Below are 13,398 nucleotides of genomic sequence, written 5' to 3' on the forward strand. Positions count from 1 at the left end.
CCACACGGCACTATCGATATTGTATCGATAGTTGAATGAAAGCAATAGTATCGATAGAATTAAATAAATATGGACAAATTACACAGATTGAGTTAGCCTCGAAGTAAGTTCGAGACTTGTGTTAAGAGATACTAACTCAACGATACTATATAAACATCCAGGAATAAACACTCTCCTTGTACATTTATTTAGTCAACCTGCTTTCATTCATCCTCTCCACATGACAAAACCATCTTAGCATACCCTTTTCATACTAAACATACCTCGTTAAGTACTTGCAATAAATCACGTTTTCAAGTAGGTTACTATCAAAATGTCTAAAATTGGTTAATGATAGAAATAAACATGTGACGTCACGATAAAATTGGATATTTCCAACCGATAACCCTTATCAGTGATCTCGTGATAACGTATCAGTAACGACTTGTAAGTGACACTGATATTGGACGGCGTAAGATTTTTGAATCTTGATAATTTAGTGTTCATTATTATTGGAGCATAGAATTAAATAAGGATTATTTAAATTCTAATATATTAAACTAAACGTAGAAATTGCAATAATAATTATTAAAATATTTGTTAATAAATGATCATATTATGTTGACGAAATGTGATTATTACAATTCCTAAACTGTACTTAATAAGGTTTTTTTTTAAATATTTTTTGTATTAAATGTTGTTTGTTTGTTCGTGATTATCTTTATTGTACATACGAAAGAACAGAATTTTCAGCATTGTGGTTCTAACTTATGGACGTCGTAAGATAAGACAAAAGTGTAAAAAAATATTTTAGTTTAATAGTTCTTTTAATTGGTTGGACAACCTACCTGTTAGTTAGCTGAATTAAACTAACCCTATTTACACTAAACTTTTACCTCACCATGGCTCTGCCGGTAACATTTACATGCATAGCCGGTTGTAAGGCTGATAACTCCTTAGCAGTTTCATAATCGATTCAGTATTTCCGAAGAGAAACCCATATATAATGTGCCGTATGGTTCCCGGCACCAATAAAAAAGAATACGATCATTCCATGAATGTCGTAAAAGGCGAATAAAGGATAGGCTTGGGATTCCTCTTTTAGGCGGTGGGCTAGCAAGCTATCACTATTCGAATCTCAATTCTACCATTAAGTCAAACAGCTGAACGTGGCCTATCAGTCTTTATAAGACTCTTGGCTCTGTCTATCCCGTAAGGGATATAGACGTGACTATATGTATGTAGTATTAACTTAGTTGCCTTGAAATGAGAAAGAATGCCGTAGAATGATCGCTGTTGAGATTTAACGCCAACCAAGATTTCTATCATTAAGCCAATCATCTGAACATGGCCTATCAGTCGTTTCAAGATTGTTAGCTCTGTCCACCCCGCAGAGGATTTAGACGTGATTATATAAAGAAGAAAGAAAGAAAAGAAAAGAAGGAGGAAATTGAACAAGGAATTCTTAACTTTTTTATATGTGGTTTTTATTTGCTCAGAAAATAACAACTCGTACCAAATACATTTTCCATTTAATACTTAGGTATATTGGCTATACTCAAAGATACGTGTTTAGGTGATTTAGACAGATAAGATAAACAGACAAGCTCGCCCAAATCCCTCGAACGAAATAATTGCTAGCTACCGACTTGATAAACATGATGTATTACCTTCTAAATTACCAATACATCATTTACGTTCCATCTCAACTTTATTGTCATAGCCGTAGAAACGAAAATCCAGTGTTTTTTTATGTAAATAATTGGTTTAGAAATACAGGGTGTGATAGTATAGTTGGTGGGTGTTTGCTATGTCGTAATTACGACATTGTACCGGACAATATATTTGAAGCTGCATGTTAAGCAAGCTATGCATGGCTATATCCTGGATGGGTGACCAATACAATCATCATAACAATGTATTATCTCGTCTACATTTCTATTCTACATACATACATATAATCACGTCTATATCCCTTGCGGGGTAGACAGAGCCAACAGTCTTGAAAAGACTGATAGGCCACGTTCAGCTGTTTGGCTTTATAAATGGAATTGAGATTCAAATAGTGACAGGTCGCTAGCCCATCGCCTAATAGAAGAATCCCAAGTTTATAAGCCTATAGTCGCTTTTTACGACATCCATGGGAACGAGATGGAGTGGTCCTATTCTTTTTTTTATTGGTGCCGGGAACCAAACGGCATCGGCACGATATCTATTCTAAGTTTGGATAATTGTGAAGTTGACGTTATTGAAGACAATGCTGCAGTGCAGTTTGTTTTTGCGGTAACACTGCACTGACGCTTTGGAAGCGGCTGTAGGTAAACTTGGTTTTAAGTAATTAATTTGACATCAACCAATGTTGTGAAACCAAAAGATATGACAATTAATAAATGATATTGAAATGTCAAATAATAATGGATATTTGTTTTACTTTGAATAGGACACAAAAAAGTTGAAACTGTTGTGCATTTTCCTTCTATATCCATTGTTCCATGTTTTATCGCGCGAGAAACTATCGCCGTCCCGTTTCACGTCATAATAAAAAGCGAAACAGCGATAGTTTTTCGCGCGATAATATTATGCTACTGCGTGTTTATCCTTGCATCCTAGGAAGATTTTCTTCTTTGACCACAGTTCATGGGGAAATTGTCCTAATTAGTAAAGTAAGTTTGTAAGAACGTCTACATAAATTGACTTCCGTATGCCCTAGGGAACCCTGTATGTAATAATAAAACCTTATACCCAGCTTCAATCATAGTTTTACACTGGTCTCTTGTGACATTCACGGGAAAGAGATGGAGTGGTCTTGTTCTAAATCACCGGGATGATATGAGGGCAAAACTAATGTTAACCTCGTAATAATTGGCGTTTTAATAAAAAAAAAACGTTATAATTTTAAATTTTTACAAAAAAAAGACCTCATTATAATTAGAGTTTTAATGAAAAAAAAAACCGATATAATTTTAATTTTATAAAAAAAAAGAATAAAGCTTAATGCTTGTTTTGGTAAAACAAACAAAAACAAAAAATCTGAAACATAACCTCAAACTTATTCACATGTTAAAAATGGCAGTGTCAACGAAAAATAATATTTCAAAACGAAAAAAAAAAGAAAATGTTCGACAGCCCTGTTGCGGGGGAATCATTTTTTGTTGAATGATTGAAATTTGAGATTTATCTCATTATAATAGGGTTGAAAATGATTAGTGTATTTTGTTTGAAGTTAATTCAATTATTGTAGAAGTGTCATGTCGCTGTAATTATGCGGTGACGGCCCTGTCGACGGCCGAGATAAACAAGAGGATGCTTTCCGGTGAAAAAAAGTTTGGAAAAAATGTGGTCAAGAGCGAGTTGGGTTAATTTATTTAGTAAATCAATTCTAATTTTTTTATAAATGAACCTTATTACAAGCCAGAGGATACAAACTTTTTTACACTTATCATCTTGTTACTTGATCAAATATCTGGGTTATTTTAACTGTATAATGAATTAATGTTAAGTTATTTTATCTGTAGAATAAGACAAGAGAGTTTCAAAATAAAATACATTTTATTTATGTTTCTCATATTGGCGATCATGATGGCATTGGTTTGCTTCTGATGCAATTAAAAATGTTTGTGTTATTCTGAAATTCGTGGGGCATCAAAATAGGTTATGTAATTTTTGAGATATTCACAATTTTGTTAAAAACAAAGTGTTCGCAAGGTTGTTAAAAATTTAGGTCTCGCGGCGAACGATTACTTAGCAAGTCATATTCTTCTTCCTCTTGGCTTTAGTCCCGGTTGCAACCTCACCACTCTGGAGAGGAGCCCGGGGTATGCCTTTGACCATGGATCCACACAAAGAATAGGACCACTCCATCTCTTTCCCATGGATGTCGTAGAAAGCGACTAAGGGATAGGCTTATAAACCTGGGATTCTTTTTTAGGCGATGGGCTAGCAACCTGTCACTAGTTGAATCTCAATTCTATCGTTAAGCCAAATAGCTGAACGTGGCCATTCAGTCTTTTCAAGACTGTTGGCTCTGTCTACCCCGCAAGGGATATAGACGTGACAATATGTATGTATGAATGTTTATAAGATATGCGATTATGGATTTTGTCGTTGACAACGGACCCCAAATTCAACCTTATCAAGATCAGTGTTGATTTGGACATCACACAAGACAACCAGACAGATATTAATATTGGCAATTTATACTCAACTTACATACCTAAGTCATCCTTTTACAAAAGGATTTTTCAAATTATCTTAATGAAACGGTTAAAAATAATTACGTAATACGCAATTAAAGTAAGCAAAGCCGTATGCGTTTTCTAATACCTATACACATAATTGGGATGAAATGATCTCAAGGCATGTTTTTTTCCCGTATAATAGGCGCCGGCGCATCATGTCGGTGCGATGCGTGGAAATGACGCTTCAAAACAAACAGGACCTGTCACGGTGATTGGTCAGTTTTGGGTTCCTTATTAATAGAAGGTTTATAAATTTTTACCGTTTTTGTGCCGTGTGGTTCCCGGCAAAAATTAAAAAAAAAATAGGACCCCTTTTTTCTTTCCCATGGGTGTTATAGGTAACTTGGGATTCTTTTTTTAGGCGATGGGCTAGCATTTGAATCTTAATTCTATCATAATCACGTCTATATCCCTTGCGGGGTAGACAGAGCCAACAGTCTTGAAAATACTAATAGGCCATGTTCAGCTGTTTGTCTTAGGTACAGATAGAATTGAGATTCCTATAAAATGACAGCTTGCTAGCCTGTCGCCTAAAAGAAGATTCCCAAGTTTATAAGAGCTATCCCATAATCGCATTTTACGACATCCATGAAAAAGAGATGGAGTGGTCTTATTCTTTTTTTTATTGGTGCCGGGAACCACATTTTTTTTTGATCAAATTAATATGAGCATAAATATGTAAGGTCTCCCTGACCCACCCTGGACCATGAAGGTTCAATTTATTTTACACTAGTGACCCGACCCGGCCCGGGTTGGTACGGGTAGCATTGACATACATGTAAACTTTCCGCGTGAATCACTCTATCTATAAACTGCATCAAAATTAGTTTTGTAGTTTTAAAGATCTAAAAATACATACATACAGACATCATATAAGAGTAATTTTGTAACTCTTTGTTAAATTTATCTCAAAGTTTAAAAAAATAATAATTTTAAAAATATAGTTAATTTTTAATAACACCGCAATTAGAATAATTAAATTTATTATAAGTAATGTTTGATGCCATTAGGATACAAGGTTTCAAAATAAATCGATTTCATTAAGACATTAATAATTACAGTGCCCGATAGATTTAAAAAAAAAGATATTTAATGAAATACTTATGTACGGGTCCATCAACCATTTTTGTGGAAGGCTATCGTGGTTTTTTTTTTACTTAGTAATGTGATATTTATAATTCGGGTTAATGTGTTACATCGTAATAGAATTAGCTTGGCGCTACACCTTGTGGTCAGAGCCCGTGTTGGTCGGGTAATAAGTTCTTTTTGGTTTTAGAGATGTTGATTTTTATTTAGTTACATATGTACCTGTAAATAAAATCTCGCCTCTTTCCCGGAGGGGTCGTCAGAGACTAAGTTTATCTTTACAATTGCCACGATCCCTGCCTACATACTTCTTTTGTTTTATATAAATTCAAGCTCGTCGGTAAAGGTATCCAAATGCTTAGGGTTTATTAAAATGAGATATTTTTTATGAGGAACAAGGTATCACTTATTGACGTCACATCACTTAAATCTACTAGCTAAGCGGTAATTCTAAAGCGCACGTGCAGAAAATACACTGCAGCATTTACAATGGACGTCAATTTGCAAATGTAGATCTCTTAAATCTAAATCGTGGTCGAATGTAGATTGTCCATATAAAAAAATGTGAATTAGTTTGAAATTAATGATTTCATTACGAATATTAAGTATATTAATAAGTAACGTTTCAGTCTTTTCGAGAGGGCTGGCTCTGTCTACCCCCTAAGAGGTTTACCTGATAAATGTATGTATGTGAATAGTAATGAGTGTAGAGGAAGCGGGAGAGGTCTGTAAGGATCGTAGCAAGTGGAATTCCATAGTCTCTGCCTACCCCAACGGGAAACAGGCGTGATGGTATGTATCTATGTATGTATGTTACAAAATACTTTTTATCACGGCAACATTCCCATTGTAAATTTGTTACTCACAGAAGAAATATTCGCTGATCGATCTCAAGATTAATGTGAAGATATGAATGACAGTAAATACGCATTCCTGTATTCCCTAAGGAAGTGCAACCGGGAATCACGTTGGTCTCCTGTTGTGCACCCTTTACATACTATTTTGAACCTTATACGTTTTTATTAAGATTCATTTCGTATCAGCAAGAGAATAGTTGCAGTTTTAGTAACAAATATTTGAATTCTGTCAGACACGCGCTCTCAGCGGGCGGTCTTAGTTTGATTTTTTGAATAACTGTAATGTTTTGTTAGGTTTTTACATACATATAATCACGTCTATATACCTTGCGGGGTAAGAAGAGCGCGATATCCATTGCATTCATTCATTCTCTTATAATATGCTCTTTGAAATTTATAATTTCTATTTCAATATACAAAATTTTTTAATTTCACATCTGTATACCTTATATATGTTAGCTAGTCAACAAATTAATTTGGAATCTGTTCAGCAGAAGGCGTATTTATGGCGCTTAATTCAGTCAGTCCCACAACTACCTAACTGAATTAAGTACCAAATTCTACTGCATAGAAACTTGAACCTTGTATGCTCCGAAGAAGACATCTATTTATGACTATGATCCCTCAGTTCTTTTTAATACCCTTTATTGCACATCATATATAGCAGAAATAACTTAGCCTAAACTTATGAGTATAAAAGGCATCGCATTTAGCATGCAATCCCTTCCAGGCAACTTTAGGCCATCACTAAAATTAGTTCCGTAATAGAGTTGTTATTAAATTCAAACATTAGTTAGTAGCTACTTACATAAATGTCGTAAATTAACCGTTGTTCATCCTTGCCTCAATTTTGTATGCGATCCTCTTATTGTCAGGAAGAGATCCCACTTAGGGATAAACTCGCGTTTGTCCTGTACTACTGTTTAATATTTGTAATGTACTTTTTTAGTGAACAATAAAGCATTTACTAACTAACTTCTAAATATAGTAATTCGACGTTAAAGCCTAAATTACCTAGTTTTTTTATAAAGCAGAATGAAGTTGAAACTAACCCTCGTTTGAAAAGCTGGTATGCGCCCGATGCAATTTCCTGAGTTCGCGACCTTATCGGGACATCGCCACACCTTGGCTCGGATCGCTACAGACAGACAGACAGACAGACAGACAGACAGACTTCACACGTCCAAGTGTTTCAACAAGCTAGAACACCATAATTAACTGGTACTTGAAAATAATCAGTGCCGTGTGATTCTCGGCACTAAATATAAAAAAAGAATAGGACCACTCCATCTTTTCCCCATGGATGTCGTAAAAGGTAACTAAGGGATAGGCTTACAAACTTGGGATTCTTCTTTAAGGCGATGGGCTGGCAACCTGTCCCTATATGAATTTCAATTCTAACAGCTGAACGTGGCCTATCTCGCAGGAGATATAGAATGAAATGAATGATGAATTAATGAAATGAATGATAAAAAGATTCTTTGATTTATAAATACACAAGAGGACGCCCGCGGCTCAATTAGTCCCATTATCGCGGGAATTTCGGGAAATGCCCTTTTAGTTAACCCTTAGACTAGTCACGACTTTATCCTTGGAAGGGTAGACAGAGCCAACAGTCATGAAAAGAATAAAAGGCTAATTTCAGCTATATGGAATTGAAATTCAAATAGTGACAGGTTGCTAGCCCATCTCCTATATGAAGAATCCCAATTATCCATTCCCTTAGTCGCCTTTTACGACATCCATGGGAAAGACATGGAATGGTCCTATTCCACAGTGCCGGAACACGGAACATTATAGTGGTCGTGTCGTAAAAAAAAGAATTATGGGCATTGTAACTTGGCCGCATTAGTTTTTATTCTTCCAAACCATTACAAATGTACTTAAATGTTTGTTTGAATTGGACAGAATCAGATTGGTGTTGGTTACCTGAGCTGACTTCTTGTCGCCGACAAAAAACTGGCATCCTTCCGAATCATTGAGCGATTCACAATCAGCGTCAGTGGTGCTCAAACTGGACACATATGTAGATCCTGCTCCTACTTAACATTTAAATGCGAAAGTTTGTGAGTATTAGGATGTCAGTATGGATGTTTGTTACTCTTTCACGCAAAAACTACTAAACCGATAACGATGTAATTTGGTATGTAGGTAGCTAAAGACCCAAAATTACGTATAGGCTACTTTTTATCCCGGAGTTCTCGCGAGATTGATAGGGTTTCCATGCGGACGAAGTCGCGGGCGGCCTCTAGTAATTAATATTTGTATGTAGTTAAGGTGAGGGAAAACCTGCACATTCAGGTAACTGAATGTGAAACCATGAACCAATATGAAATAGGTTCCCCTGTAAAGGTTGCGGAGGTCAGACAGGAGTAAAGAGGAGGCCGCTTCGTGTAAAAACCTGACTCACCCATCACATGATCCATGGTCAAGGGCGAATCCCGGGCTCCTCTCCAGAGCGGCGAGGATACAACCGGGACATACGCCAAGAAGAAGAAGAATTAATATTTGTATTTAATAATAATAATACCCTCTATTCAAGAGTACTTACATTAAATTGCCGAGCTTACATAGAGTAGGTAGGTACCGTGCCGTGTGATTCCCGGCACCAATACAAAAAAGAATACGACCACTCCATCTGTTTCCCATGGATGTCGTTAAAGGCGACTAAGGGATAGGCTTAAAAACTTGGGTTTCTTCTTTTAGGCGATGGGCTAGCAACCTGTCACTATTTGAATCTCAATTCAATCACTAAGCTAAATAGTTGAACGTGGCCATTCAGTCTTTTCAAAACTGTTGGCTCTGTCTACCCCGCAAGGGATATAGACGTGACCATATGTATGTATGTATGTACCTACATGAACGGATCGTGACAAGTGAGTTCCACGTAAGAAGCTTGTTTTTATGTATATAAAAAAACGTATTGTAACTTATTATATCGCCGTGTGGTTCCCGGCACAAGATGGAGTTGTCCTATTCATTTTGGTATTGGTGCCGGGAACCACACGGCATGATGTACATAAATATATAAATACATATATACATACATATAGTCACGTCTATATCCTTTACGGGATAGACAGAGCCAATAGTCCCGAAAACACTGAATGGCCACATTCAGCTGCTCGGCTTAATGATGGAATTGAGATCCAAATAGTGACAGGTTGCTAGCCCATCGCCTAAAAAAAGAACCACAAGTATGTAAGCCTATCCCTTAGTCGCCTTTTACGACATCCATGGGAAAGAAATGGAGTGGTCCTATTCTTTTTTGTATTGGTGCCGGGAACCACACGGCACATAAATATATAAATAAAATTAAATAATATAAATAAAGATTGGGAACCATTGGCCGTGTGACAGGTCGTGTTTTGTTGTGACAGGTCTCACGGCGAGTGACATCGCCACAATACTGTCTGGACTCAAAGTCTCATGTCAAGGGAATATGTTTTTTATTACATCCCTACGGATTATGGGTAAAGGAATTGGGAAGTCACAAAAATTCACAAATTTATACATACATACACTAGCTGTGAACGCTACTTCGTTCGCGTGGATTAGTTACTTTGAGCGTCATTGAAGCCCTCAAGAATTAATTATTTCCCTCTTTTTTTTTTCATTATTTCTTCGCTCCTTATAGTTGCAGCGTGATGTTATATGTATAACCTAAAGCCTTCCTCGATAAATGGTCTATTCAACACAAAAAGAATTTTTCAATTCGAACCAGTAGTTTCTGAGATTAGCGCTTTTAAACAAACAAACTCTTCAGCTTTATAATATTAGTATAGATTAATAATCATGTCTTTATCCCGTATGGGGTAGACAGAGCCATCAGTTCCGAAAAGACTTAAAGGCTACGTTCAGCTGTATAGCTTTGGGATTCAAATAGTGACAGGTTAAATTAATTTTGGTATGAAATTGTAAATTTATTTAAAGCAATCAATATTACTTATTTAAAACATTTATGTCTTCACATTTACATACATACATTTATATGGTCACGACTATATCCCTTGCGGGGTAGACAGAGCCAACAGTTGCTGCATCCATGGTAAAGAGATGGAATGGAGCTATTCTTTTTTGTATTGGTGCCGGGAACCACACGGCATTTAGTCATATTTAACCTGAGATTATAACTGAATGACTGAGCGAATTGAATTTTGAAGAGCAATAACACTAAGATACTCAACTCGATATTATGCTGAGTCAGGACCTTTTCACTGTCCATCATTGTTCGTGGTACATACATATATGCACATTGCACATTCACATTGTTTATAACTGTTAATTTTGTATGTGTCCAACAAATGTATTGTGATTGTGTATAAAGCTTTTATCCATGTATCATACATAGATATGGTCACGTTTATATCCCTTGCGGGGAAGACAGAGCCAACAGTCTTGAAAAGATTGAAATGGCCACGTTCAGCTATTTACCTTTATGATAGAATTGAGACTCAAATAGTGACAGATTGCTAACTCATAGCCTAAAAAAGAATCCCAAGTTTGTAAGCCTATCCCTTAGTCAGGTCAAGAGTACCCGAAACCGCCGAGCTTGCATGAAGAGAGTTATGAATGTGGATGAAGCGAAGGAAGTATGCAGAGATCGTGGCAAGTGGAAAGAGGTAGTCTCTGCCTACATGATATGTATGTATGTATCCCATAGACGCCTCTTACGACATCCATGGAAAAGAGATGGAGTGGTCCTATTCTTTTTTGTATTGGTGCCGAGAACCACTATCTATCTATCAATATAATGTAAGACGAGTAAAAAATAACTTATATGTAGAACAAATTTTTTCTAATATTACTCGCACTAATTGACAAATTAAGTAACAATGAGAAAGTTGCTTAATGCAATTGACTTGCCTGAATTAGTAACTGAATCATTTAGAACATCTGAATTTAGTATGTAGAACAAATATTACCAATTGTAATCACACTGTTTTCACGTACACAGATAGCGTTATCTTCCCATTGATTAATTACCAATATATTATGATAGCATGACGTTTATATCTTAGATTTAAAGATAAAAAGATTATGTGGACTAACTCCACAAGATTAAATCGCCATGATTTTGCGTTCATTGATTTGGTACAAGATATAGACTTTCAGGCATTATTGAGTTTCAAGGTTATGTTAAGAAATAGCTAATTAGATACTAAACTAAATTTCTTACATACATACATACATATGGTCACGTCTATATCCCTTGCGGGGTAGACAGAGCCAACAGTCTTGAAAAGACTGAATGGCCGAGTTCAGCTATTTGGCTTAATGATAGAATTGAGATTCAATTAGTGATAGGTTGCTCGCCCATCGCCTAACAAAGAATCCCAAGTTTGTAAGCCTATCCTTTAGTCGCCTTTTACGACAACCATGGGAAAGAGATGGAGTGGTCATATTATTTTTTGTATTGGTGCCGGGAACCACCTTCAAACCGGGTATCAATGACCGTAGTAGCCGAGGTAGGTTTACAATAACAAAGCTCTTAAGCTTAATCCTGTTTGTAACAGAAGCACAATAAGCTGCAAGCCTGTTTTTGAATGTCGCGCTAAATGACGTTTTTTTGTGGGACTGCTCGAACTTTTGTAGTTTTTGTTTGTTTGTAAACTCTTTATTGCACATAAAAATAAATATAACAAAAATAGAACAGTCATTGGATATAGAAGAATATGTACAATGACGGACTTATCTCAATCGGGATTTTTTTAGTTTTTTTAGCTGTATGAGTATGAGGCAACTTTAATAGGTAGGTTATGAGTTATTTTTGTTAAAATAATATATTCTTATAATGTCGTCTATGTCCCCTGCGAGGTAGACAGAGCGAAAAGTCTTGAAAAGACTGATAGGCGACATTCAGCTGTTTGGCTTAATGATAGAATTGAGATTCAAATAGTGACAGGTTGTTAGCTCATCGCCTGAAAGAAGAATCTATATCTAAATCTATAAATAAAAAATATATAATTTATTTTATAAACCAAAGCGCCTGCGATAGAAAATCATCGCGAGCGCATATTTGCCTTATAATGTAAAAAAGGCGTTTTATTGCAAACTCAAGATTCTAGATCCCAATCAACTTTCTCTGAGATACATACATACATATATGCCGTGTGGTTCTCGGCACTAATACAAAAAAGAATAGGACCACTCCATCTCTTGCCCATGAATGTCGTAAAAGGCGACTTAGGGAAAGGCTAATAAACTTGGTATTCTTCTTGTGAGCTAGCAACCTGTTACTATTTAAATCCCAATTATAATTTAGCCATACAGCTGAACGTTGCCTTTCAGTCTTTTCAAGACTGAAAGTTTCTGTCTACCCCGCAAGGGATATGGGCGGGGCGTGATGTATATATGTATGTATGATACATTACAATTCAAAAATGAAAATGACCAAATCGAAAAGTTGTGACAAGCCTGCAAAACTAGTACGATAAAACATATCAGGTTTTATCCTTTTGCGGGGTAGGCAGAACCAATTGTCACAAGACTTGTAGCCCACGTTAATCTGGATGGACTTTAGGTTAAGATATGTAGGGTTTGCCATTGCATTATCTAAAAAAAGGTTGCCAATTTTTTAAATCAAATTATTATTTTTTTTATCGGCAATTGGCACCAAAATTTTATTACCATCTTATTTAATCACGTACATTTTTATATTTTCGCATGAATGAAAATTTATTTAATACATACATTATATTATATATTTTATTAATTATTTACTTTGTGAGGAAAGTTACGGAAATTGGGAACACTTAAAGAAAACGTACCTATGATAAACAAAAATAAAATAATAAACAAACATATAAATTTCTTTAATTTTATTAACATCGTTACTTACCATGCAATTCTCGGCCTTATTGTATATCAATTTATTTATCTAATGTATGTAGTGTATGTATGTATGTGTAATGTATGTCTATATTTTAATAATGTAGTAAGTAGCAATTTATTTTGTCGTCTTTTACGATATACTTAAACAAGAAAAGGGATTGAAGGGCCTTTGCCGGAATTCTCGGCGTAAATTATAAGCTTAATGAGAAAAGAATAATTATACTTCGAACTATTTATTTTAATGGTTTATTTAAGTATGAGTAAGTAAGTACATATGTTTCAAAAAAGAGACATTGAAATGCTTCGTCCAAAACTGACAGACAAATAAATATATTAATACACAAATAAATATCCATAACATGTTTCGTCAAAAGTGCACTAAGAAATATTTGCAAACAAGCTTT

The sequence above is a fragment of the Amyelois transitella genome, chromosome 10 (genome assembly GCF_032362555.1).
Source record: "Amyelois transitella isolate CPQ chromosome 10, ilAmyTran1.1, whole genome shotgun sequence".
In the NCBI taxonomy this organism is placed as follows: domain Eukaryota; kingdom Metazoa; phylum Arthropoda; class Insecta; order Lepidoptera; family Pyralidae; genus Amyelois; species Amyelois transitella.